The sequence below is a fragment of the Phacochoerus africanus genome, chromosome 1, assembly GCF_016906955.1.
Source record: "Phacochoerus africanus isolate WHEZ1 chromosome 1, ROS_Pafr_v1, whole genome shotgun sequence".
Lineage (NCBI taxonomy): Eukaryota > Metazoa > Chordata > Mammalia > Artiodactyla > Suidae > Phacochoerus > Phacochoerus africanus.
In genome coordinates, this window is record NC_062544.1 from 90,546,994 (window position 1) to 90,569,339 (window position 22,346).

General features: G+C 37.4%; 1 protein-coding gene and 1 pseudogene across 2 annotated transcripts in view; one reads left to right on the forward strand and one right to left on the reverse strand.

Annotated features, from left to right (window-relative positions):
• Positions 1–22,346, forward strand: part of UBE2E2 (ubiquitin conjugating enzyme E2 E2) — a 381,267-nt gene that overhangs the window by 115,036 nt on the left and 243,885 nt on the right. The gene's annotated exons all lie outside the window — the stretch shown is intronic.
• Positions 17,407–18,786, reverse strand: LOC125120631 (elongation factor 1-alpha 1-like; annotated as a pseudogene).

Below are 22,346 nucleotides of genomic sequence, written 5' to 3' on the forward strand. Positions count from 1 at the left end.
ATAAATAAATAAATAAATAAATAAATAAATAAAAGGGGTACAGAAAGATTAAATGGCACATAATAGGCTCTCAGTACATGTTTGATCTTTTGTTCACTAGAGTGAACGTGCTAGATAAATTGATTACCACAGTCAAGATTAAAGTTGGATCATCCTGATCCTTGATTTAAAAGCATCCTCATTTAAAGAAGGCTTAGATCAAACCTCACGGTGTACACCTACACACTAAATCAAGGAAAGATGTGCTCTCTTACAAACTTTAACGCAAAAGATAAGTCTTTTCCTTTTAAAATTGTTTAGTTCCCCATTCAAGCCATATTTTCCACTACAGAATTTAACCGTTTTGTGACTTCAGTAATAATCATGCAAATACATACTAAAAACTTCATTAATATAAAACCTAAATGATTTTGGAAAATTGGTTTAGGTCATCTGCTGTTTATTAAAGAATTTAATATCTGGAGAGACAAAAGTTTGTTTTGTTTTTCTTTAAGTAACTATTTTAGATTGTGATTCCTAACGCATATTCTGCAGTTAATTAATGAAATGATTATGGCAGCATCTTTTAATGGACTGTTTTTATCTAATAGAAAGTTATCAATGAGAAATACTTAGAAACTGAATGGATCAATTTGCAGAAATGTCAATGTTGACCTAAAGGTGGGAATCATTCAAGGGTAGAGTCTCAAATATTCAGGGCAGGCAACTACAATTCGTGGATGTTCTTGCCCTTGGTTTTCTTCTGGCTGATAGCTCGTGGTAGAAAATAGCTTATTCTGTCTCAACAAAGTACAGATAAGATGTAGTAAAATTCAAATTGGATAATTTTGCTTTAGGTAAGGAGCACTTTCAAAAAGTTTTGTGGACTTCATTAATTAAAAGGCAAAACTTTTTTTGTTCAGTTGTTTTTAGTACTATTCCTAATGTAATGGATAAGTACTAGCTAAATAGTAACCAATATCAAGCCATAGTTCTACAACCAGTAAAGACTGTGATTGTGGCATCTCTCTGGGTTGTAGTTTGTAGATTGAAGTAATATATTGATTGACCTGATTTCTTTCTTTTAGTACTTTGAGATGTTTGTACTGGTTTCCTATTAGCAGGTCTTAATTAGCAAAGATTTTTAAGTCCCTGTTCCTGTCAAGACAGGCAGAAACCAGTCTTGGCAGATAAAGTTGTCAGACTGGCAGGTAAAAAGACTACAATATTGGGAATAGTTTTTTTTAAACAACCCTAAAAGGTCAGATCTATACATTTTTGATATAGAATAACCATATTGGCTCATGGAGCAGAATTTGTGGGTAAGATCACATACTAGTTAAATTCAGTTTGTTTTCAGGGTTCAGATATCACCCCAAATGCAGATCAGTAAATATACCTCAGGAATCCAAAGCATAAGAGAGAGTAGAGGAGTTCCTGTCATGGCTCAGCGGTTAACGAATCCGACTAGCATCCATGAGAAAGGGGGTTTGATCCCTGGGTTCGCTCAGTGGGTTAAGGATCCAGTGTTACCGTGAGTTGTGGTGTAAGTCACAGCTTGGATCGTGCACTGCTGTGGCTGTGGTGTAGGCCGGTGGCTACAGCTCCAATTAGACCCCTAGCCTGGGAACTTCCATATGCTGCCGGTACAGCCCTAAAGACACAAAAATACAGGGAAAAAAAAAAAAAGAGAGAGAGAGAATGGACTGCTGAATGGAAAAGATGTCAAACATTAAATAATAATGCAGTTTTCTGAAACAGCATTAGCATTTGCCTCGAAGTTGATCAAAACAGAACTTAACCCTGCATATGAAAGTGAGGTTTGGCTCTGCTAAAGATGATATCTGATTTCTTCAGCAGTTTCATCTGTGTCCGCTGTGAGACACACTTAACATTAAGTGACAAGGCAGGATTACAGTGCACACCCTGGAGTCCAGCCAATTTATCATCCTTGGAGCTATGTGGAATGCTGTGTAACATGATTGAAAATAGATGACAGAAGGCTGTCCAAACAGCTGCTGCACCTTGGTCTAAAAGAGGGGCTCACAGACCAGCTGACAGACGAAGTGTTTCAAGGGCACACTGAGTCACAGCAGCCAGTGATGAAACACAGCTCAGGGTGACCAGGAAACTGTTGTTTCTACGAATGCAGGAATAAAAAATGAAGTAGTTTCTTTATAGCAAAACCACTGAAATAACATGATCCTAAAGCAATTGCTTGCAAACAGAGCCAGATTGTACAAATAATAGTTGGATTTCACAGCAAAGGGCAATTTAATATAAACATCACGAAAAGGATTAATTAGATCCTCTCTTTAAGGTAACTCACAAAACCACTAGAAATATCTTTCATTATTAAGGCATCAACAAAAGGCCTTAACCATTTGTCTAAGACAGAATTTTAAATTATATTGGTTTGGTTTAAAAAATAATAACAAATTTCAGAGGGCTCACTTTCCAGTCTAGAAATGGTCCTCCTTTCTCTAGTATAAGATACCATTTTCAGCCTGGTAAGTGCTTATTAAATTGTGGAGTTAATTTAGTAGTAGTTGCTATGACATGAAACTAAAATCTTTCATGTGCCTTTGAGTAGTTCATATTGGTATAAAAATATAGAATAAAAATAGTTTAAAATTTCTTTAGCATAGGAGTTCCTATTGTGGCTCAGTGGATTAAGAACCTATTATCCATGAGGATGCGGGTTCAATCCCTGTCCTCACTCACTGGGTTGAGGATCTGGCATTGCTGTGAGCTGCTGTGTAGGTCACAGATGTGGCTCGGATCTGGAGTTGCTGTGGCTGTGGCATAGGCCAGCAGCTGCAGCTCCAATTTGACCCCTAGCCTGGGAATTTCCATATTGTGTGGGTGTGGCCCTAAAAAGAAAAAAAAAAAAATTCTATAGCATAAGAGCATATCATCAAACTTTAAGAAATGATGAAAAACTGGGCCAAATAAAGATCCAGAGGAAAGTACATTGTCAGATATAGCCAGACTCCTAACTGAAAGCAGATTACATCTCCAAATGTAATTTTTAAATCTTCTTTAAAATAAGTGACTCAAACTCAGAATGCACTTTTCCAAAGAATAATAAATAGCAGTTAGGTCACAGACTGGCCCACAAATACCAATTTAATAAAGTCCCTAAAATATACATTTGGTTTTAAAAATAAGGTAACCACTGCAAATACATACTAGTAATCAGGCAAAATGAAAAAAAAGGGAAGAACTAAGGGGATAAAATAGATATTAAACAATCCCTTTGTAGCAAAGCTATTGAAAAGAGATTCTAAAACAGTAGCTTGGAAAAAGGAGCAGAAGGTACAAATAGTGGCTGCAATTAAAAATCAAAGGATAATTTGATATCAACAGCAAGAAAAAGATTAGAGAATTAATTAGAGCAGATACGGAGTTGTTTAAAAATGTTGGCGTCTATTTTGAAATTTGTATTGGAACAGGACAGATATTTTAGAAGCTATAATTAAGCAAAAATTACCTAACTTCTTCCTCTGCTCATCTCTTAAAAGCCAGTTGACTTCTTTCTTATTCTGTAAACTTGTTGGTGATTTCCTCTACTTCCCCGTATTTAATCATTATCTGTTTGCTGGACTTCCAATCTATACTCCTAGTCTAGAGCTGTTTTCTTTAGTTTGCTACCATATATGTTCAACTACTTACTGAATATTTCCACATGGATGTTCCACAGATACCTAAAATTTACTCTGTCCAAACGTGAAAATACTATTGTAGTGAAAACTATTTCACTGCTCTTTTTTTGCCTTCAGGTAAAGTATAAACTCTTTAACTTGAATTATACTGTCCTTTATGATTTATACCTCTTTATCCTACTTACTTCTAACCTCCTGGCACAATGAAGGGCTGACCTTCTAACAATTGTGTGGAAAAAAAAAAAATGCCATTCCTTCTCCTCTGTGGTCCTTTGCACATGCTTTAAAAAGTATAAATAAACTATACACAATAAACTTATAACAAATTTTTTGCTATGAAGAGTATAATTTCCTTATATTCATAAGCCTAAATGCTATTCAGACCATGGATTTTAATTATCTACGTGCAGTGATGCTCATGTTGACCTGAAACAAGCTGACTGCCAGCTATTTCCCCAACAAAGATGCGTTCATTTGGGATTAGCAGAGAATTGCAATTCACAGTCTACAGCTATAGTGAGCCATGAGCCACTTGTAAAGTCCTTGACAAGGAAAGGAAAATACTTTTATAGAGAGGAAAAGGAAGTTGTAAACAAAAAGAGTCCATGGCCTTTCATTGGCTGAGTCCTTGCCAGGAAAGAGCAGTCTTGCTTGCTTCTTCCTGTTGGGCTGGGCTCTAGCTGCTGAACCTAAGAGCTCCTCCTTCTGGTGTCCCAGTTCCATTTATGTGGGGTTTCTGTTGATCAACTTTTTATACACACAAGCTATACTTTGTTTTTTTTAAAAAAATGTTTAAGGTGCTTAATTAAGTTAGAAGTAGTAAATGTAAAGTAATGAATTATCTGTAATAAATACTCTCTCTCTTCCAAAATAAAAATTTGGGGTCATTTAAAACCAGGAAAGAATGTCAACTTTTCTCCCAAAAATGCCGTTGATATCCCCACAGTTAAAATCACTGGTTTAGACTTATAAAGTATCAGTATTCATGAAGAATAATGTAATTTATCTTATTTTGTTACATTTTGTAAACTACAGTGAAATTGTTAATCCTGGTGAATTATCGATGATAACTAAAATTACCAATCTCTCAAGTTATAGCCACTGTTTTGTAAAACAGATTGTGTTAGAGTAAGTTATCCTCAGGATGGGAAGGGAGGAAGGGCAAGGGTCCTTAGACTGTGGAGAGCTGCCAGCGTAAGTATATGAGCATCCCCTTTAGTTAGCAGGTGCCCACCTCCCACCTTCTCTGTCTGCATTTTCATTTACTCTCTGGATCATAGTGGCCAGAAACTCTGGGAAACTGGCATCTAAAAAAGTATGAACAAGCAGCACCCACCAAAGAAAAGCCCGTTTATTTTCATCCAGAAGTAAATCACATACCTAAAAGGTGACTTCGAGTCATGCTCCTAAAGAGAGTAAATTGACTGTGAACTGATTTCTGATTGGTAGAAAAAAGTATCAGCAGTCACTTTAAAGTGACACTTGTGAGTTGTGTGGTTTCTTTTATAAGTAATCTGTCCTTTCCTGACTGATTCCAGTGTAATTCAGAAGGGCAGGAGGTACTCTGTGTACCAGGGTTTCAACCATCTGGGATACTAGCTGGAAGGTCTTGGGAAGCAGTGCAGAGCTCTCACACAATCTTTCTTTCTCTCTTCCTTCCTCCCTCTCTCACTCTCTCTCACACCACTTTAGAGAGTTTTTTTTTTTTTTTTAAATCTGATCCTATACTTGGAAAAGTATCCTTAACCTATCTTCTTCTGAGACATTTGCATAAACCAATGACTTATAATCATTTGCCCTATTCTATTTGGACAGTGAGGTTTATAGATTTACTGAGATATTGAATAGCTTTTCTCATTTTGCCAACAGGATATATTTCTACACATTTCTTTACTCATCTGCCTACAAAGAAATCATGTCTGACCATCTGATTTGTATCCAGTGCTAGTCTACAACTTAATCTTACCTTGAACCTATGAAAATATGCTGATAATACAATCTTCAGATTGTTTTTAATGTGGAAAAATAAAAGCAAAAGAGATCATCAGGGAGGTTATCTAAAAGTCTTTATTAGACCCCCCCTTTCCTTGTCCTTAGCTGTAATAATGCATCTGATTTTGGTTTCCTCAAGAGGTGTATTTCTGTCCATCACCTGGGTCTTGGCCCCTCTGTTTTACCATTCTGGCTCACTCCTCACTCTCTTTCCCCTGATCCTTTTGGAGTTTGTGACACTATGAAATGGATGGTGTTCTCTTGAGTGAGTGAGATTGTTAAATTCCAGTTATACATTTTTCTAACATAGCTCTAAGGTCCTTGTTGTTGTTTGTGATAACTGAGAGATAAGTCATTTGGAAACATGGGCTTACACTTACATTCAGATGAAATTATGGTTTGCACTGTCTGTTAAATGTCTCAATTAGTTTAAAAAAAGTCTTCATTAGAAAAGAAGAATTAAATAAAATGCTCTTTCCGGGTAAGAGAGCAGGAAGCATGAAGCCTCCATTCACTAACACCACCAAAACATCAACAGTAATACTGTGGGCTCTCGAAATGAGTCACAGAACAAGATTACTGAAAATGAAAATATGGTTGAGTTCAAGCACTTTCCAACTTCTACACTAGTTGTATTAGAACTTTTGGACTATCTGCCTTAGTGCTTAGAGCCTGGAATGCACTTACCCAATTAAATTATTTTATCTATGGTTCTTAACATCTCATGATTGTTCATTTAAAAAGATAATAATGTAAGCCACCGTGTACCACAAAATGCAGAACATCATTAGCAAATTCAGTTCTGAATCAAGGGAAAGCGCACTCACAGGTGTAATAACAGAACGATATCTACACTGTTTATGTGGGCTGAGAGCCACTCAGATCAGCATTTCAACAGTAATGTGAAAATGGGGCTAGGAAAGCCAGTTCTCAGGGAGATTGTGAAGCCTGTGTATTAAGCGTGAAGAGAAGGCATAGAGGCAGGAGGCCTGTTAGGAATGGGGAAGGAGCCGTCCTCACAGAGCCTCCCTCCTCTTCTTTCTGCTGTCAATATTGTGGGTCCTATTGCACAGACCCACACTCTCTATTTCCTTCCTAGATTCAGGAGAAACACTGGAGGGAGGCATGCACTGTGGCTCCGGGTGATAGCTGGCAGACAGGGAAGAAGAGGGAAATTCAAAAGCACTGTTAAATACTGAAGGGACTTCCTGTGACACATCCCAAGCCCATCTACCTGTAGGCTCTGTTACAGAAATTTTAACAAAAAGATGTTTTGGTGGGTTTTTTATTCCCAGTAGAGAAATTTGACAATTCTCTGGAGTTTTTCTCATGGTACTCAAGTTCTCTTAATACTTCTGTCCTTGCATTCAAGGTAAAGTAACAACTTCAGCTCTGTTGTGGTTTCCCTGACAGTTAACTTGCTGTCAAGTAACACTGCCTGGCAGCGAGACTGAGGTGATGATTCCTGCTTGCCCTCCAAGCTCATCCCTCCCCTTCGTTCAGTAAGCCCCCACTACAGAGGCTCACTTTCAGTTGTTGAACAGACCATGGTCCCTTCCCCTTGGTCTTTGCATATTTTCCTTCTACTTGGACCTAATCCGCCCTAACTCCTTTCAGATTTTCAACTTAAATATTACCTCCTCAGAGAGATGTATTTGTCTCATATCTGTCTTTCCTATTAGCTGAGTGATTCAGGAGGGTAGGAACCATGTCCATTTTGTTCACCAGTCTATTTGCAGAGTTCAGCACCATGCCTGAGGTATAATTAGAACTCAATATACAGTCTCAAAGAGACATGGGGGGGAATCTCTGTGGAACATTTCTTTCAGGTGTGAAGTGCTGCATTATAATTTCTTAAATTTATTTAAATTTTAAAATATAATTAATTTTAAAATTAATATTTAATGAAATTTTATTAGTTTACTTATTAAAATTTTATTATTAAAACTTGTAATTTTGGAGTTCCCATCATGGCTCAGTGGTTAATGAACCCAACTAGTATTCATTAGGATGCGGGTTCAGTCCTTGGCCTTACTCAGTGGGTTAAGGATCCGGCGTTGCCGTGAGCTCAAGTGTAGGTTGCGGATGCGACCTGGATCTCGTGTTGCTGTGGCGTAGGCTGGCCTGGAATGTCCACATGCTGCGGGTGTGGCCTTAAAATGACAGAAGACAAAAAAAAAATTATAACTTTAAAACTTCCAATGCTTTGCTGATTCCCCAGACATTCAATCTCTTGACAAACAGTATCAATACTTGTGAAAGGGAATCACTTTCCCAAAGTTAAATATAGCAGCACTAATTTTAAAGAAACACTTCTATATCTGAGAAGTATTTAGACCATAACAGAGAGTTTGCACAAATGTTAGCAAATCACTGCTCCTAAAAATGAAATAGGAGTTCTTGTCACGGCTCAGTGGTTAATGAACCTGACTAGTATCCTTGAGGATGCGAGTTTGAACTCTGGCCTCGCCCAGTGGGTTAAGGATCCAGCGTTGCCATGAGCTGTGGCATAGGCCGGCCGCCATAGCTCCAATTCGACCCCTAGCCTGGAAACCTCCATATGCCTCAGGTGTGACCCTAAAAAGACACAAGACAAAAAAAAAATGTAATAAAGAGAGCTGAGATTTGTCAAACAAGATTAGTGTTAATGTTATTCTTAAGTAAAATTTAAGAGGTCTGTCAGGACAAATAATACTCTAAGTTAAAATGTTATGTTATCGGAGTTCCCGTCATGGTGCAGTGGTTAACGAATCCGACTAGGAACCATGAGGTTGCGGGTTCGATCCCTGCCCTTGCTCAGTGGGTTAACGATCCGGCGTTGCCGTGAGCTGTGGTGTAGGTCGCAGATGCGGCTCGGATCCCGCGTTGCTGTGGCTCTGGCATAGGCTGGCAGCTACAGCTCTGATTCGACCCCCAGCCTGGGAACCTCCATATGCCGCAGGAGCGGCCCAAGCAATGGCAAAAAGACAAAAAATAAAAAAAACCCTACAAAAAAAAAATGTTATGTTATCCACCTCTGTTCAAATTCCACAGCTTCAGCCAGTTGTTTAACTTTGGTACTTTTTGTCCTATTTCCTCGCTAATTTTCTTACTGAATTTTTAAATCAATACACTTAAAAAAACATAAGTACATTTATTACACATTAATAACATATTGAAATATTTCGCTGCTGACGCCAATAGCTCACATACTCTGAGAAACATGAGTTCGACTTGCTGGTCCCTGCAAACATACAGTTTGGTTACATAGCATACATGCTCTTAAGGTTGGGAAGGACAAAACACACCTCATGGAGTTCCTGTCGTGGCGCAGTGGTTAACGAATCCAACTAGGAACCATGAGGTTGCGGGTTCGATCCCTGCCCTTACTCAATGGGTTAACAATCCGGCGTTGCCGTGAGCTGTGGTGTAGGTTGCAGACGCGGCTCGGATTCCGAGTTGCTGTGGCTCTGGCGTAGGCCAGTGGCTACAGCTCCGATTCAACCCCTAGCCTGGGAACCTCCATATGCCGTGGGAGCGGCCCAAGAAATAGCAAAAAGACAAAAACAAAAACAAAAACAAACAAACAACACACCTCATATTCAGCTTTAGTGTCAGATAAATGTTGTAGAATATAATCAATACCATGGTAGGTGGGGCGCACATAGCTTTGAAATATTTGAAAAAAAAAAAAAAAAGCATTTTCAATGAAACGACAGTGGAGATGTGTAAAATTTTAAAGTAAACTGTGGTATTCTTTTGCTCCTCATTTGTGGTTAGCTTTGAGTATAGTCTGCTTACTGACTAAATTTCCTTTTTAGATAGGTATATGCACATCATGTGTCTGAGCTCACTTTGTGTTCTTATTTTAAGAAAGTTGTGTGGTTTCCTGTTCTGCTTTTAGCTGCTCTCTCAGCTGTAGCCATAAATCTCACATTATAAGCAGATTAAGAAAATATCATGGGAGGAGTAATTAACTTAAAGATACCAAAAAATAGGTGTTGGGAGTTGATAATGACTATGTGTTTCTTTATTAACATATATGTAGTTATATTTGTAGTTGTTTCTAGGGAGAAAAGTAAAACTACAAGTTTTCATCTGATACAGGTACACATACAAACGGTGTGTAAAAGTTGCTGAAAACTTTAAATTCCAAATGTCAGTATTAAGACGACAAAACAAATAATATTTAAAGCTATTTATTAAGCTCTAATTATATGCCAGGTACTATGCTAAGCACTTTATCTATTATTTCATTTAATTATCTCAAAAATGGGAAGGGAGATAATGAACTGAGGCTTGAAAAGTTTAAAATAACTTGCTAGAGGTCACCCAGCTTTTAAGTTGAGCAGATGAATTCACACATAACTGTTAGATTCTGGAGCCTCCACTCTGTACGCTTTCACTTTCATATTCTAAAAACCAGCTTTGCCAAGTCCTTCCAATATTCTGCATAGTGGCAAGGAGCTAGCAGAAGAAGGGACTGCTGGCTGATCTAGTGGATGTAGGAACCATTGTCCTGGATCTGTCCCTTGCTTTCACATCAAGGCTTTTGCAAATCTTTCAAACTCTGGTCTCCCAAAGATAAAATAATATCTGTCTAATTGTGAAAATAATCAGGCAACAATCAGTACTATAAACTGTCATTAGTGATTACCTAAAATTACCATAGCGAGCAAAGTCACATAGTAACCTACTTTAGATGCAGGCTGAAACATACATACACAGCTACTCTTGCTTTGGTGTACTTGTTGAAAGAAACCGTTTTATCACTCCAGGTATATATGGTTGCTGAGGCTTAGCTGACTGAGTGCAGTGCAAATAACATCAAGCTCAGGGGGCTGATTTCTTGTTAAGCTAGTTAGCTATCCACTGTCAGAGATAGAAAATGGGCTCACTGCCAGCCTGTTGCACGGTATGTTTGGGGTGAATATAGTAATTAGAGAAAAGCGTGACTAACATCCAAATCTAGGAGAGATGATTGAGACGGAAGCTAGTAAGACTCCATATAAAATGTCTCAGATAACTTGGCCATAGGAAAGTTCTTCAGAAGCAGCATAGTCTGTCTTGTGATTTAAAAGACAAATGTCTCAATACATATTGAAATTTATTCAATGGAAGAAATCTATAAAGGTGGGTGTTATGACAGAGGACATGCATAATACATACATTTAATTTCTTTATATAAAAGAAATTTCTTTAATTTCTTTATATAAAATTCTGAAGTAAAAGTACTTTTGGATTATGTATTCCTTATTATATCACATTTTACTAAACATTATACATGTGTATTACTGTGTCTTGTTTTATAGAACCCACATATACTCTAACTTATAGGCTACTTATGAAATTTTTAGGAATACTTTGAGTATATAATCTTTGCTTTATGTACTAACTTTAGCCTCACCTTACAAGTTAGCTGTGACTCTGTAGTGCAGAAATAAAGAGATTGATGTTGTAATAACAACTATAGTAAGAAGGGGCGTTTTGTGGATTCTGGACATGTTATAGTTTGAAAAAATTGCAGTGTTGTCTAGAACATAACCAAGAGCAAAGATGCCCTAATTAGGACAGTTGGTCATGGTTCTTTATACAGAAACGTACAGAGAAAGGGGAAAGACAATTTAATAACCAATAATGGCTCGAGAGAAATGTACTTTAAAATGCATCCACTAAAAATCCATCTGAAACATAATTTGACTTCCTATCAAAGTCTACATAACACAGAGAAAGAGACCTCCTCTATACATTTAACCACTACATATCACTCATCAGTCTGACTTGAATGTATTGTTGTCCAAGCCTCTCACCAGATTCTGAACCCATTGAAGATCAGGTGATTTTTACCTGTGAGTTCCTTGCAGTGCCTGAACTGAGAGTTAGTAGGAACTCAGAAACATCAGCTGAATTTTTCTGGTTCTTGAATTGGGTAGCATTCCCATGGCAAATTAAAAAGTGATTTTTTAGTTTATAAATCAATCTCTTGTGAGTTTGGTTAGCACACATTAATTTCCCAGAGTTTGATTTTCATGGGTAAACTGATAAAAGTAGATTTCAGTGGACTGGTACATATATCAGGAAAGTACGGGGGACAGAGTTTCTAATGAATTCCTGTAAATGAACTGCACGTCTCTCCAGTGTGTATCATTGGAACTACATGATAAGCTAACCCTCTTACTATATACCAATTTCTCTAATGCTTTGTCACATTTTGTGATGTCCAAATAGGAATAAGAGTGTGAATTTCTTTTTATTTTTGTCTTTTATTATTATAGAATAACTTTCCACTTCTTGAATGGTTTTTAAGTTACATAAATGTATTAAAGGATGAAAATATAAGCTTTATATAACCTAGAGATTTAAACAATTAGAATGGTGAGTGAACAAAAGTAATCATTTTATCTAGCAATCTCTAAAGGCAAGGGGCAGTAGATTCCATCTTGAAAGTCCCAGCAAACCTGTGATCTGGACACTGTGGATATAGGTAACAGGATGATGTTTTAAGTAGGAAGATAATATTTTTTAATTGACACATCTCTGAAGTTACATCCTGAAAGGAGAGAAATGAACTTAGAGACCAGTATTAACAGGTGATAATTAAATTATGGGTTCTGCATGCTTACTGTCCTAAACAAAGTCAAGATCAGGTAACTGGAGGCTGTTAACTTCAATAATTGGAGTAAGTATCTCTCTTAAGTAGGATTTTATAGCACATTAACAATGGTTGATTGGTATTTAATCAGAAAACAAATGGTTTTTTACCAAAGCATTTTTCACTAATTCAGATTCATATCTATACACTTAAATGTGCAGAATAATTTACAGGAAGTCATGTCTTTAAAAAAGATAAATGTAAAACATTTTTTAAATTTTAAAGTCCGTAGCTCTTGAAGGCCTATGATTGGTTACCTTTAATTATAAAGAATTGAGAGCATGAAAAATTTAAACATTTAATTTTATTATTAAAGCTGAGAAATCCCTAATTGAAATGTTTAAGTATTCTTTGAAGATTTTATGTCATTAAGGTTTGACTTGATTTTTTTCTTAAAGTATTACGTGGTTATTCCACATGAATTATATAGCAGTGCTGTAGGCATCATGTAGGAATTACATAACAGTAATGACAGTCCTCTTTGGTAAGAGTTTTTTTGTATTGTCTTGAACACTTAATAAACATTTGCATTTATGATACTTTAAAGCATAACTGCTACTATACTAACTTTGAAATATTTAAGTCATTTGTTTATATTTTGGGCTTTTGCTAAGCAATCTCATCCTTCCCTAAGAGGTCCATTTTATTATGATGAGAGCAGACATATAATTTATCACCCAGACTTTTGGGGTATGAAGGGGGATGCTGTTACTAAAAATAAATAATGCCAGGATAACAAGTGTAAACCAGAATGTATATCACCTAGTGAAATAGTAGACTATTACAGTGTTCTAGTACAATTCCTGCATTATTATATTCCCTTCTCACCAAAGCAGGGCCTCTGTGGAGAAATGCTTTTGGAATCCCTGCTTGGGATAACTGGAACGCCTATTTCCGTAAGAGCTGGGAATCTCTCACCTTCAAGTCACTGGATGTGTTTTTGTTGTTGTTTCACTTTGGTGTGTCCAGCACATGATGAAATGAGTGGCATCTTGCGCCTCAGACTAGGAGAGGAATGTGCTGGAGTTGTGCACAGAGGAGGTCTGAAATGAAGGGGATTGGTAGCTGAGGACAGGGAAGCTAGACTCTCCTCGTTTAAACGCCAAGGGAGTGTCTCTTATGGGATTGCCAAAATTTGAGCCAGGCCTCCTCCTTTTCCATTTTCACCAGTCGGTTGTTTTACTCAGTATCCAATCAGAGAAAGACAAAGACCATCCAAAAGATTCGACATATGTAATCACCTCATACAACTCAACATCAGACAAACAAATAACTCGATTAAAAAATGAGCAGAAGAATTGAATAGACATTTTTTCCAAAGAGGAAATGCACATGGCCAACAGGCACACGAAAAGATGCTCAACATCGCTAATCATAGGGAAATACAGATCAAACCTCAGTGAGATATCATCTCACACCTGTCAGAATGACTGTCATCAAAAAGAACACAAATAAATGCTGGTGAGGTTGTGGAGAGAAGGGAATCCTTGTGCACTGTTAGTGGAAATGTAAATTGGTGCAGCCACGGTGGAAAACATTATGGAGGCTTCTCAAAAAAACTGAAAACAGTACTGCCGTATGACCCAGTAATTCCACTCCTGGGTATATATCCAGAAAAACCTAGAAACACTAATTTGAAAAGATACTGCACCCCAGTGTTGACAGCAGCATTATTTACAATAGCCAGAATATGGAAGCAACCTAAATGTCCATCAGCAGATGAAGATGTAGTGCATATATACAGTGGATACTATTCAGCCATAAAACAGAATGAAATCTTGCCATTTGCAGCAGCATTGGTGGACTTGGAGGGCATTATGTCAAGTGAAATAAATCAGAGAAAGACAGATTCTGAATGGTATCACTTACATTGGAATCTAAAAGTTACCACAGATTAGTGAGTACAATAGGAAGAAGTAGACTCACAGATATAGAGCACATACTAGTTCTTATCAGTGGGGAGGGAAGTGGAAGAAGGGTGGAGAATGAGAGGTACAAACTACTAGGTATAAAATAAGCTATAAGGATATATCATACAACACAGGGAATATGGCCAGTATTTTATAATAACTCTAAATGGAGTATAACCTTTCAAAATTGTGAATCATTATACTGTATACCTGTAACCAACTGTACACCAACTGAAGTATACCAACTGTACTTCAATAAAATAAATACATAAATAAAGTTTTTTTAAAAGGTCATAAGCATAGTGATTCTTTAAGTTCACCAGGATTCTGGATGAGGGAGGAAGGGACAGATCTGGGGTTTCAGCACGCCTCTTCAGTCCACCCATTCCCCCCTGTCCTGCGGCTGGAGACTGTTTTGAACAGGAAGGGCTCAACACTTATAAGATTAAAGGGACAAGGAATTGGGGAATTGGGAGAACAGTGAATGTGGTCTCAGGCCATAGTAGACTTTAGACTTTTGGTGTCGGGGAGAGAGGGTAAGAGGCCTCTGTGCTAGCTACAGGTAGAACAGTCACAGAGATCCTCTCTTCAGGACATAAAATCTATAATTAAGCCATACCTGTATAATTCGTACATATTTTGAACAGATCTGCAATCTTCACAGAAAAATAACAGCATGGGTAGGCTTAGTTTTTCTCTTGTTTCAGTGATTTTCACAGCAATGCCTCTAATTCTCCCAGAAAAAAAAAAAAAAAAAAAGGTCTTGTAGCTTCACATTATCTTTAAATGTGCTTTTATTGTGTGCTTATCTGCACTGTGGTCATTCAGTATACAGACCCCATGGTGCATGCACAACCTTTAAAATGGGGAATCCATGTAAAGAAGTTAAATGAAGAAAGAAGGGAAAAAATCAAAACAGAGTACAAATAGAAAGGTTAAATGGAGCACTGTTAACCTCCTGCTGACATCAGCTAATAGTGCAGAAGCAACAGCAGGAATCTGAAACAGAAGTTAGTGTTGAGGAATTTCAGCTCATGACAGTTATAAATGAAATGTATTGGTTAGTTTTTCTTCCTGGGGTATCCCTTTAAAGGACATTTTTAAAGTAACATCAAACATGATACTAGGTATATATCCAGTAGAAATAATAAAAATTAAAACAAGATCTTAGCCTGAAGCAGCCATTAGAATTCAAGTGAGTTTTTCCCCTGCCTTTAAAAAAAGTAAGATGTCATTTACATACAGCAAAATGTGTAAGTACTAAGTTTTATTTATGCATCATATGGCTCAGTGACTTAAGATAGAAATAAACCCATGTAAAGAGCAATCAGATCAAAGTGCTGAACATCGTCACCGCCCCAGAAAGTGTCCTCATGCCTCTCAAAATCATGTCTGTTATTACTATTCAGAAGTTTTGGTTCTATAGTTCTTCTCAATTCACCTCCAGTTCTGTGTAAATGCCCATATCTTTTTCAAAATTGCAGGCATGTTGAATGCCTCCTGCTGCCTCCTCTCCTCTGTGTCTTTCCAGAACAATTCTCTTCTGCTTTTGGCCTTATTCCCTCATGTGTGGTTAAATGAAAAACAGCCCTTATTTTATGGATAAGTAAACAATTAGATAACAATGACATGGTTGCCTTGGTAGAAAACTTGCTACTTTGAGAATATGTATAATTGAGAACACCTAAGAACCAATCAGTAACATTAAATGAAAAATATATTCAAAATACTCTTAAGTATTTAACAACTTAAAAAACATCATTAAAAATATATTCACATCGTTGTATATTTCATTACATAGAAAATGTACTAGACACTCACACTTCTTAATCACTAGTCCATCTTTTTATAACTTGAAAATTTTTATAAACCACAGCCTCATTTACTCTTCTTTTCTCTTTTTACTTCTGCTCCCTTCCCTTTTTATAAAAAAGTTATTCTCAGAAAGTTTTGTTGGCCTGTTCATCTTCCTTCTGATATCTTCCACTGAAGTATTCTTAGTTGGCTATTTCTCTTTCTCCTCTCATTTCCAGAATTTAACAGCATCCTTTCTCTTTATATTCAAAAGAATCTAGTAAGTTCCACCTCCACCACTGGTAGAGGAAATCATAAAGATTTCCTCACTCTACAACCCAGGTCCTTAAATATGAAAATGCTGTTCTCACAGCTCCTTGTTTTCTCACCATTTCACGGAACACATCTCTCCATTCTTTCTTTCACACTATTCCTATGAAAATATAATAAGGTTTATTTAGAAAGCTTTTAACTATCACAAATTCGATTTTGTCCCATTTCCTAGAATACTTTATATAGAAAGGCCATATATAAAACACCAGGGCATTCTCTTCCTAGATTGCCATTACTATAATGGGGTTTACTCTGTTTTAAATTTAGTCCGTGTTTCTTTCATTACCTAAATTACTGTTGTTATCTATAGTCAATGCATTTCCCCATTTTGTGTGTTGAGGAAAAGCTGCTGGATGGCTGGGACGGGTGAACAGTGCCTCACAGGAGGGAGAGCCACAGGAAAGGCCTAGCCAGCGATTCAGAACAGGGACAAAGGTATGACAAAGACAGAACAGGAAATCTGGTGGGAGAATAACATGGAACTGAGAAAAGACCAAAAGATTTTACAAAGAATGTAGACAGGTTAAGAGAAAAAAAATTAAAGATGCAGGGTCATTAGGTTTACTGAAACAAAACAAAGCAAAACAAAAAACGCCCTGCTTTTGTTTTTTTTTTTTTTTTAAAAAAAGGTGGGGAGGCAAAATAGAAACACAAGTGACTTTGTTGATACATCTTTTGAGAAATGTCCACAGCTCTGAAACAGTAATTAGCAATGGAAAGAGTTTATATTTTCCTCTTCTTACAGGAGGCTATTAGTATCTAAAGAGGCAATGTATATAAAATATCTAAGAGATTTGAGAGGATTTTTTTTTCCTTATTAAACTTTGTTTTAATGAGTCTCAAAATTCAGTGACAGATTTTTGGTTAGGTTGTTTCCATTAGAAAGTACTGATTTAAGGAACTGAGAACTTAAAACTGCCACATACATAAACAATGGTCCACAAAACACTCTCTTTTCCTTCTTAAGGTTTTATTATAAATGCACAGTAATCATTAACTACTCTTTTACTGCTAAACTTAGGTGGTTAGTTGAGAGAAATAGTTTTGAGACTGCTTTTCCACCACTGATTAAGACTGGGTGGCAAATATTAAGGATAATAATTCATTTAGTGTTCTGGGCAGACTTGGTGACCTTGCCAGCTCCAGCTGCCTTCTTGTCCACTGTTTTGATGACACCCACAGCACCTGTTTGTTACAAGTCACAAACAACAGAATGACCCAGAGGAGGGTATTTAAGGAACCATAGGTTTGCCAGGAACCATATCAACCATTGTGGCATCACCAGATTTTTGGAATTTGGGGCCATGTTCCAGCCTCTTCCCCAAAAGGCAATCATGCTTCTCCTTCAGCTCAGCAAACTTGCATGTAGGGCGAGCTGTGTGACAGTCCAGCACAGATGCATAGCCAGTACTGATCTGGCCTTGATGGCTCAAGATAATCAGCTGAGCTGTGAAGCCTACTGCTTCCATCAGTGGGTCTTTTTGCTGTTATCAGCCATGTTGTCATCTTTGACAGACACATTCCTGACACTGAAGCCCACATGGTTCCTAGGAAGAGCTTTACTCAAAGCCTCATGATGCATTTAACAGACTTTATTTTAGTCACAAAGCTGACTAAAGCAAAAGCGACCACCATGCAAGGTTTGAAAACAAGTCTCCATGGGGATAGTACCAGTGCCACCAATTTTGTGGAGGTCTTGGAGGAGCAGATTTCAAGGGCTTGTCAGTTGGAGTTGTTGTAGCAGGATGCAATTCAAAGCTTCAAACAGTGTAGTTCCACTGGCATTGCCATCTTTATGGATGTTTCTATCCCTTGAACTAAGGCATGTTAGTACTTGGCTCCAGCATGTTGTCACCATTCCAACCAGAAATTGGCACAAATGCTACTGTAGCAGGGTTGTTGTACCACTTTTCTCCCTACCTTTCTCCCTCCCTCCTTCCCTCCTTTCCTTCCTTCCTCCAGTTTTCTTAACGTAGGTGCTGACCACCTTAATGACTTTCTTGTATCTCTTCTGGCTGCAGGGTGGCTCAGTAGAAGCCATCTCATTGACACTCACAGTTGTTTGACACCCAGTGTGTGAGCTGGAAGGGCACGCTCATAGGTGCCCTTCACCTGCTTGGAGTTCACCAACACCAGCACCAACAGTCAGAACAGTGCAGCCAGCCTGAGATGTGCCTGTCATCATGTTGATGGTTTCTGTGTCCTGGGGTTTCAGTGATCATTGCATAATACTTAGTGGTCTTGAATTTCCACAGAGAGTTACCATGGTGATGCTAATCTCATATTCAGCTCTCAGTTTATCCAAGAACAAAGCAAGTAGAAGGAGCCCTTTCCCATCTCCAGCAGCCTCGTTCTCAAAATTCTCAGTGCTTCTATTGTTCATTCCATCACATTTGTAGATCAGATGGCCAGTAGTGGTAAATTTGCCCAAATCTGTATATCCAGTGAAGATGTCTTGATAGGAGTTCTTTTTCTTCACCATTTTGGCTTACACTTAGTGGTGGTTTTTATGACACCTGTGTTGTGGCACTAAACCTGTTGCAGAATAAGTGAGAGGATTTTTTAAGATGTTATAGAATTAATCTAAAATTAATCTAAAATTATCAGTGTAGAAGCTTGGTTTAGGGATTAGGGACCTAAATAAATATGAATATAGCTGCAATTATGCTTCCTGGGTTAGAATTACAAAAGATCAGTCTTCATGCTTGGGGCATAAAAATATCACTGGATGCAATTAAAATGAAATTTCTCCATCTGTACATTACTGCCCATATAGGCAACTCAAAGGACCCAAATGGCTGCCTCTAATGCAAGATAGTACTGTGTTCACAGCAGAAAATTAGACATGATGTCTGGATGGCTGGATTCAGTATGGCAATTCCCACATTTCTAAGAGTGTATCTCCAAAGTATGTTTAATGCCTCAGAAGGTTTGGTAGCTTTGAGATGTACTGAGTGAGAAATAACCATAGAGCTAGTATCTTGAGATATACACCAAAACTATGATGATATGTATGTGAATCAATAACTTGCAAAGAAGAGACAGCTTTGAAGAGTGTAATCCCAGTATTTTTCTTAGATACAAATGTAAGAAACCAAAAGATCTAAGCCTGAAAGACAGCTCAATGACACTTTGTGGCTATACATACGAAATGTATCATTATTTGGTTATACATGTCAGAGAACAACAGTTAAAAAGAAAAAACTATGCAGTAAATCAATGTCTGAAGTTTTATTCATCTTAAGAGGCATTTTTCCAGGAAGGCCATTATTCCTGGGACCACAAAGTTCTGTGTGCTTGACCTAATGGGCTAATTTTAGACTCCTTCCTCATATACTGTTTGGTGCCGAAGAGATTTTTTTAACAATAAAAACAGCGTCTTTGACCAAAGGCCATGATCAAAGCTGCTCTTTGGGAGATAAAACTTTCAAACAACTGAAAATTTGCCATCTGAAATTCCAAATTCTGCAGTTATAAAAGATGTTAAAAATATCGATATGTTCTCCTTCAACTCATGAATATGTCAAAGCTGAATCCTAGTTATAGGATTATAGAAAAATATACAGTGTAAAATAACTGCAGTTTCAATGGCAATCACAGGTTCCATTAAATAGACACTGGAAAACAGTGTACCAGTCTTCCTTTGAAAATAATAATAAGCTCTTAGTATTGGATTTACTTCATGAGGTCACGTGGTTTTTTAAAATATTACTATATTTTATGAAGTTTGTTTTAAAAATCCAATTTCCCAATCCCACGTATTTCATTCCGTTTTAAATCTTGAACCTGCTGAGGTAGGGGTGTGTATTTGTGGAATCTTTCTCAATAGCTAGAGGAAGAAGCATTTTTTACAAGATTCCTGATAGCCAAAGTATATAAAAATCTAGAAATGTATTCCTTCAGCTGTGGACTGATCATATTTTTATGAATTATATGTTATATGCACCAAAGCCATATTTAAACTCTGAAGGGAATGCTTTACACCAAAGACATTGTAGTGCAGAGTGCTAACTTGAGGACTAGCATGGCTTATCATTAACTTTTAGAACACTCACCACCCTTATGAATTTCCTCAGTTTTCTTCTCCATGAAGTCAGGATGATTGACACTCACATTGCTTGGGTGTGGGAAGGACTACTATTTATATGCCTAGTAGACCATGTGCACAGAGTAGGACTTCACCAATGGCGGCTACCACCATCATCTTCTTTTGCATAATCTAACTGGATTCTGTGTGAGGATTACAGTTTTTATAAAGTGAGTTCCATATGTAAGAAGTAATTAAAAGAGAGTAAATAAAATGTCCTTTTGGGGTTCCCTTCATGGCTCAGTGGTTAACAAACCCAACTAGGATTCAGGAAGTTGTGGGTTCGATCCCTGGCCTTGCTCAGGGGGTTAAGGATCTGGCGTTGCCGAGACCTGTTGTGTAGGTCACAGATGAGGCTCGGATCTGCCATTGCTGTGACTGTGACTGACTGTGGTGTAGGCCAGCAGCTATAGCTCTGATTCAACCCCTAGCCTGGGAACTTCCATATGCCTTGGGTGCAGCCCTAAAAAGCAAAAAAAAAAAAAAAAATTCTCTTAAGTGTTACGAAATATAACATACCAGTTCCTATAGTTAAGAAAACCATACAAAAAAATATATAGCAAAACAAAAGCCATCACAAAATGAAAATACTAATGAAATGACCACTTAAAAATGAGTCCTATCTCAGATGTTATTTCTGTGTAATATTAATGTCTGTCTCTATTCTCCTCCTACCAAAGACTTTGGTTTCTCAACAAATACAAGGCAAATTCAGTTTGACTCTAAGGTGAAAGTGGAAATTATTCAGAAGATTTCATGAAATGAATTAAGTGATGATGAACTGCTGAGATCACGTTCCAAGCCACTGCTAAATGAGAAAGCCAACAAGGACACAACAGAATAGTTCTTTAGAGTGACTTGACTATCAGAGGACTAAAAGAAGGCTCTTAGAAGAACTCAATGGAGAAAAATTGAAACCCTCCCCACTAAAATCTGGAATAAGACAGGGATGCCCAATCTCACCACTGCTGTTCAACATAGTATTGGAAGTCCTAGCCACAGCAGTCAGATAAACAAAAGAAATAAAAGGTATCCAAATAGGAAGAGAAAAAACTGTCACTGTATGCAGACGACATGATACTATATATAGAAAACCCCAAGGACTCAACCCAAAAACTACTTGAACTGATCAACAAACTCAGCCAAGTAGCAGGATTTAAGATTAACTAACATTCAGAAATCAGTTGCATTTCTGTATACTAACAATGAAATATTAGAAAAGGAATACAAAAATACAATACTTTTTAAAATTACACCCCCAAGAATCAAATACCTGGGTATTCACCTGATCAAGGAGGTAAGGGACTTATATGCTGAGAACTATAAAACATTAATCAACAAATTAAAGAAGATGTAAAGCAATGGAAAGATATTCCATGCTCCTGGGTTGGAAAAATTAATATTGTAAAAATGGGCATACTACCCAAAGCAATGTACAGACTCAATGCAAACCCTGCCAAATTACCCATGACATTTTTCACAGAACCAGAACAAACAATCCAAAATTTTATATGGAACCACAAATGACCCAGAATTACCAAAGCAATCCTGAGAAACAAAAACCAAGCAGGAAGCATAACTCTCCCAGACTTCAGGCAATATTACAAAGCCACAGTTATCAAGACAGTGTGGAACTGGCGCCAAAACGGACATACAGACCAATGGAATAGAACAGAGAACCCAGAAATAAACCCAGACACCTGTGGTCAATTAATCTTCGACCAAGGAGGCAAGAACATAAAATGGGAAAAAAGGCAGTCTTTTCAGCAAGCATTGCTGGGAACCCTGGACAAGCTTCATGTAAATCAATGAAACTAGAACACACACTCACACCATGCACGAAAATAAACTCAAAATGGCTGAAAGACTTAAATATAAGACAAGACACCATCCAACTCCTGGAAGAGAACATAGGCAAAACATTCTCTGGCATCCACCTTATGAATATTTTCTCA